Source organism: Mus caroli, unplaced genomic scaffold, assembly GCF_900094665.2.
Source record: "Mus caroli unplaced genomic scaffold, CAROLI_EIJ_v1.1 scaffold_22975_1, whole genome shotgun sequence".
Lineage (NCBI taxonomy): Eukaryota > Metazoa > Chordata > Mammalia > Rodentia > Muridae > Mus > Mus caroli.
Window position 1 is genome coordinate 1 of NW_018390716.1, and position 6,654 is coordinate 6,654.

General features: G+C 40.4%; 1 pseudogene; it reads left to right on the forward strand.

Moving 5' to 3' along the window:
• Positions 1-1,868: 1,868 nt before the first annotated feature.
• LOC110288792 lies at positions 1,869-5,608 on the forward strand (annotated as a pseudogene).
• Positions 5,609-6,654: the final 1,046 nt, after the last annotated feature.

The following is a 6,654-nucleotide window of genomic DNA, read 5'->3' on the forward strand; positions in this document are numbered from 1 at the left end:
GAAGTTCCAACTGGTAATAAGAACACATGCTCCACTATGTTCATAGCAGCCTTATTTATAATACCCAGAAGCTGGAAGGAACCCAGATGTCCCTCAACAGAAGAATTGATACAGAAAATGTGGTACATTTACACAATGGAGTACTACTCAGCTATTAAAAACAATGAATTTATGAAATTCTTGGAAAAATGCATTTATCTGGAGGGCATCATCCTTAGTGAGGTAACCCAATCACTAAAGAAGTCATTAGATATGCACTCACTGATAAGTGGATATTAGCCCAGAAACACAAAACACCTAAGATACAATGTACAAAACACAAGAAAATCAAGAAGAGGGAAGACCAATGGATGGATACTATGTTCCTCCTTAGAATAGGGAACAAAATACCCATGAAAGGAGTAACAGAGACAAAGTTTGGAGCTAAGAAGAAAAAATGGACTATACAGAGACTACCCTACCCAGGGATCCAACCCATAATCAGCCACCAAACCCAGACACTATTGCATATGCCAGCAAGATTTTGCTGAAGGGAACCTGGTATAGCTGTCTCATATGAGTGCCTGGCATATACAGAAGTAGATGCTCACAGTCATCTATAAGATGGAACACAAGGCCCCCAATGGAGAAGCTAGAGGAAAGCACCCTGGGGGTGAATGGATCTGCAATCCTATAGGTGGAACAACAATATGAACTAACCAGTACTCCCAGAGCTTGTGTCTCTAGCTGTGTATGTGCAGAAGATGGCCTAGTCGGCCATCACTGGGAAGAGAGGTCCCTTGGAATTGCAAACTTTATATGCCCCAGGACAGGGGAATGCCAGGTCCAAGAAGCAGGAGTGGGTGGGTAGGGGAGCAGGGCGGAGGGAGGGTATAGGGAACTTTCAGGATAGCATTTGAAATTTTAAATGTATAAAGAAAATATCTAATTAAAAATATAGACATATGCATAGCTAAGCTTTCCAGGAATGGCATGGGACCATACCCACCATTAACTTAGCTCCTAAGCTCCAGAATTGTTAGCTTCCCCTAGCTTGTAAATGGGCCTCCTGGAAACAAATTCCTCCAATGGGTGTCCCCAGAAAGCAAACAGTTCTTTTCCCAGCAGACCATCAATGGGAAAATGTTGTCATAATCTGACAGCCAAAGAGGGAAACAGAAGTGTTCCTTATCTCTTCACTCCTACCAGGCTGTCTGGTTACAAGGAAGCATATTCACTTTAGAGTAGACCTGGATACAATGGAAAGGCTAAATGAACAATCATGTCCAACAATAATTACACTGTGTCTAATTCGGAGATTATACTATTGACCTCTGAGCTATATATTTAAATCTTTAATAGGTATAGTAACTGAATGATGTGCTAATATTCATATTACAGAACAATGCATTATGATGTTTGGAAAATGTGACACTAAAGTTATGGCTTAAATTCAGGTTCTTTATCAAGGAGCTTACATTAGAAGGAGACAATGAGCTACAGTAAGAGCAAGAATAAGCCAAAGACAAACCTAGAGCCACCTAGACAGAGACAAAGACAGAAATAGAGAAAGACTGAGGTAGAGAGACAGAAAGGGAGAGTAGGAGGGAGGGAGGGAGAGAGAGGCAAGGGAGGAGAGAGAGAAAAGGAGAGATCTTACTTCCCAGTGTTATTAAGTACATGACACATCCAAGGTCACCGAGAATAATGGGTCATTACCAACAATCACATCTGGTTTTGATACTTGCCACCCAGAGGCTGTGACTATATCATGTCCATTTGTTGAAAAGTACAAGTTACAGTTTAACTAATTGAATATCAATTACTCTTTCTATTTCTTCAAGACCTGAGAGATCATACTTTGAGAGGAAGCTATGAAGTTAACCGAGATGCCTCTGAAAATGGCAGCAGCCTTGATCCTGATGCAGCTGAGCATCTACTTTGGTTCTGGGACTGGTGGGAAGATGCTGGTGTGGCCAGTGAAGTTCAGCCACTGGATCAACTTAAAGATAATCCAAATGAGCTTGTGAAGAAGGGTCATAAAGTGGCTGTACTGAGACCTTCAGTTTCCTTTTCTTATGAGATTGAAAATACATCTGCTATTGAGTTTGAGACATACCCTGGATCATATTCCAGGGCTGATATAGAGGATCTTTTCATGGACTCCATAACTAAGAGCATTTACGAGCTGCCAAAGCAGTCATTTTGGGGATATTTTTTTATGTTGCAAAAATTTTGGTAACATATTCAAAATATTCTGAGAGTCTCTGCAAAGATATTGATTTTTTTTTTTTTTTTTTTTTTTTTTTTTTTTTTTTTTTTTTTTTTTTTTTTTTTTTTTTTTTTTTTTTTTTTTTTTTTTTTTTTTTTTTTTTTTTTTTGGTTTTTCGAGACAGGGTTTCTCTGTATAGCCCTGGCTGTCCTGGAACTCACTTTGTAGACCAGGCTGGCCTCGAACTCAGAAATCCGCCTGTCTCTGCCTCCCGAGTGCTGGGATTAAAGGCGTGCGCCACCACGCCCGGCTAAAGATATTGATTTTAATGAAGAACTTATGACAAAGATTATTACAAAACTTATGATGTCATCCTGGCAGATCCCTTCATGCCCTGTGGTGACCTGCTGGCCGAGATCCTCAAGATCCCCCTTTTGTACAGTCTGCACTTATTTCCTGGCTCCATTTATGAGAAGTACAGTGGGGGACTCCCACTGCCTCCTTCCTATGTGCCGGCTGCCATGTCAGAACTGAGCGACAGGATGACTTTCATGGAGAGGCTGAGAAATGTCATCTATGTGCTCTGTTTAGACTTTTGGTTTCAAATGTTTAATGAGAAGTGGAATCAGCTTTACATTGAAGTATTAGTTGGTGCCCTGTTCTGTTGGCATTTTTGCATGCTCATTTTGCTGTCATTGAAGCTTACCTTGACAGAACAGGATTGACAACAGAGGATTTGTCTCTCCAAATTAAAATAGTGGCAACCCTGTGAAATTACCTGCCAAATTCAAAGAATTGCAGAAAGGTTTATGTCGCAATGTCAATTGCAAAGCCTTATCTTTTACTTGTAAAAGACACTTCTGAAAGGCACATGCTCACAAAACAAAGCTTTGAGAACTTTTTTAAGAAATTAGTATGCACAACACATTTTCCCTCATGCTTTCCAACAGCAGTCTTACCTGGCAGGTGTCATCACCATCAGCATCACCATCACCATCACCATCATCAACACCATCATCACCATCATCATTATTTTTACTGCCTTTGCTATTATTGTCACAGTATGCACGGGAACAATAGAGTGATACATGGGAGGCTAGTGCTCTGTGTTGCATATGTGGAAGTAAGATTGAACTTTGAAGAGTTTTTCCTTCCACCTCTGTGTGACTGAACTTGACTCCTTAAGGTCACATGGTAAACACTTTTTACCTTCTAATCCATTGTACAAGCCCCTAAAATAGTGGCTTTAAACAACCGCACAGTCTTCATGACTTTCATACTACACAGAGGACTGTACATATTTTTACCATATGTCACGCACTCTGGTGGAGTCATCTTGACAGGCGAAAGCTTGGAAGCTATCTCATGAGGAAAAGAGTTTCACAGAAGTTCCCTCCTGGAGTCTGGCGAAAGCAACACTCTCCAGTTGGGTCAGTTTGACAAGTGGAAGCTTGGAAGCTGCCCACGAGGAAAAGAGTTTTACGGAAATTCCCTCCTGGAGTCTGGCGTTCCCTCTAAACCATAAATTAAATTTCCACTCCCGAGTTAGTCTAGTGTATGGTTCCACGTGCCCTCTATTAAGCATTATAAGTGCCTTTTAAGATTGAATTCTGACATAGCTAAAGCCTCCCCCAGTGTTCCAAGATCCCAGATTACAGCAAGTAGTTTAACCTATTCAGTAACTAATTAAGCATTACAATAGACAGAGCTATTAGCTCAACAGGTCTGCAGAAAGAGCTTGGGAATCTCACTGAGATAGAAATCTTTACTACAGGCTACATTCCATGCCAAGAGCAAGTTGATATACTCTCCTGATAAATGGGGATTCTCCAGACAAGATAAGATTTAACAAGGCTTAGGAATTTAGGGGTCCGTGATACTACATTATTCTTGAGGCCTGCCAAGAGTAAAAACCCCCTGGTGCTATTAACACTAAAGTGTGAAATTCTTGCCTTGCACTAGGCTGATCCTAGGCAGGGCTGCTAATCTCTATGGTAAACATTTATCTAGTTCCTACAAATTCCTTTCGCAGGCATACTCTTGTATCTGGAAAACTTCAATGTACCTTGCCTGATGTGAATTGCAATTCCTGGTATTTTCTATGCTATAAAAAAATCCGATGCTCAACTTGACATTACATTCAGATTCAACACCTCTCCTGTGTGCGTCTGTTTGTCAATTTAATCCTAAGCTTTGCCCACCTGCTCAAGAGACCCGTTCCACGCAGACACAGGAACCCAGAGGGTCTGCGGCAACCATATGTATAAACACATTGAGGACTTTTTATATAAATAAATTTTCTCATTTATGGTTTAAAAGATCTTCCCTTTTAACCTACTAAATTTGTGCATAGCTGTGCATATGCTATCTCTTCTCTATATATAGAAAATATGTGAATTCAAACAGTGGGAGAATCTAGTTTACTTATTGAAGTGGGTTGAAATTGTGTTTTAGATGGATACCTTTGAAATATAGACACTTTGGAGACTACCTGCAATGTTTTCAAATGTGCATAATGAACACACATGTCTCTAACCACATTTTAAGGCATGTGTCCTTATAATCAGTAAATAAATTTTTATGTTTATGAATATTGCACATTCAGTCATGAATCAAGAGTAATATCAAAGAACTTAGGCATAGTCAAACTTCTCTTTGGGGCCCGCCAGGGTTACATAGTAAGACACTGTCTCCCTAAAATCCTGAAACAGAAAGCCCTTAAATGTTTGCACTGGGATAGGGTGCACATACCTTCCATCTCTGCAGTTGAGATGAGGAGGAAGAGGATCTAGCATTCAGCGTCCACTGTAACTTCATTCGTATATGAGGAACCACTCTAGGCTGCATCCAACTGTCTCAAAACCAGACAGCACCACATACTCAGTTCATCAATAGGAGCACACATCAGGGTTCCAGCTGTTTCATAGGACATATTACATCTAGAGTTAAAGGGAAAGGTGTTTCCCTGAGTTAGGATTCTGAGATAATAGCATTTGATCGTATTTCAATGGCATATCTCAATATTTAGTGATCATGAATTACCAAGGTGGTGTCTTCTCACAGCAACTCCCACAGTAACTTTATATTAATCTATGCATAAATATAAGAAAAACACATATTACAAATTTTTCAACACACACTTTTTGATATATATCTAAGCCACAAACTGCTAAGTGTCTCTGACTACATTACCAAATGTCTTCCAGAAAGCTACTGGCATAGTCACGTTCACATGACATTTGTTACATCTGCTCTGATTTCTCTTCAGGAAGACCCACAACACTCTTAGAGACTATGGCAAAGGCAGACATATGGCTCATTTGGACATACTGGGATTTGGAATTTCCTCATCCTGTCTTACCAAATTTTGATTTTGGTGGCGGCCTCCACTGCAGACCTGCGAAGCCCCTGCCTAAGGCAAATATATTCCCATTTTCTTGCTTCTGGTGCCTTGCATTTGCAACATGAGTAATTATATTTTATTCCTTCAGATTCTTTGTGTCACACTCAGAATGTCACAGGAATTTAGGTAAATACAACAACCAGCAGAAAGGCCTGAATCTGTTCCATTACAGGAGTCTGCATGTCCTTTAAGGACCCTGTGGACTTTTAAGGACAGGGACAGATAAGACTACTAGTGAACACAGAGAAACTATCAGTGATTCAAGCAGCCCATACAGGAAGTAACAGGTCCACCCTGTGGATAAGCACACAGAGAGTATACAGGGAAACACAGTGTGCACATGCTCACACAGGAGAACCAAGTGTTCTACCTTCAAGAGTTGCTATGAGCAAATAACAGGACTATTTGAATGTTACAGTGAGGCAAGACCATTTTGAGTTGCAGTAAAATAGGAGTCAAGATATGGAGCAAGATCAGATGCACAGCTTTGCTCATTTAAGAAAGCTCATTATCTCCCTGGTTTCTAAAACCAGCTTGTAGTTAAAGTCTGCAAATGAGTTCTGTAAGTACACAAGAGGCATTTCCCTGCAGGAACAGAGGCATGTGATATGATTTTAATTAACATGACACTTCATGATGCAAGGCAAGTGAAACATTTTTCTACTCTAGTAAGGGAGTCCTCTGGAGAACCCACCTTTACTTCTACAATGACAGCAATATCATATTATGTTACACAAAAGATGACATGCCTTTTTCTAATCCAGTTGGCATGTGTATAGTTACAGAGATCTTGAAAATCACAGGGATAATTCCTAAGTTCTTTCAGGCCAGCAGTGTTTACAGGAGACTCCATTTTTACTGTAAGGGAATGGCAATGCCAACAGGAGAGGGAGAAGGGAGATACAGAGTGAGGACATGAAGGATATGCAGAGACTGAGGTCAGTAGGGGAGAGTTGGCAAAACATGCCCGGTGCTGTTGAAAGAAAACAGAAGGAAGGGTGTGGGAGGGAAGCCATGTGATATTTAGAATTAATGAAGAGTGGATTGAGGTTACAGAAAC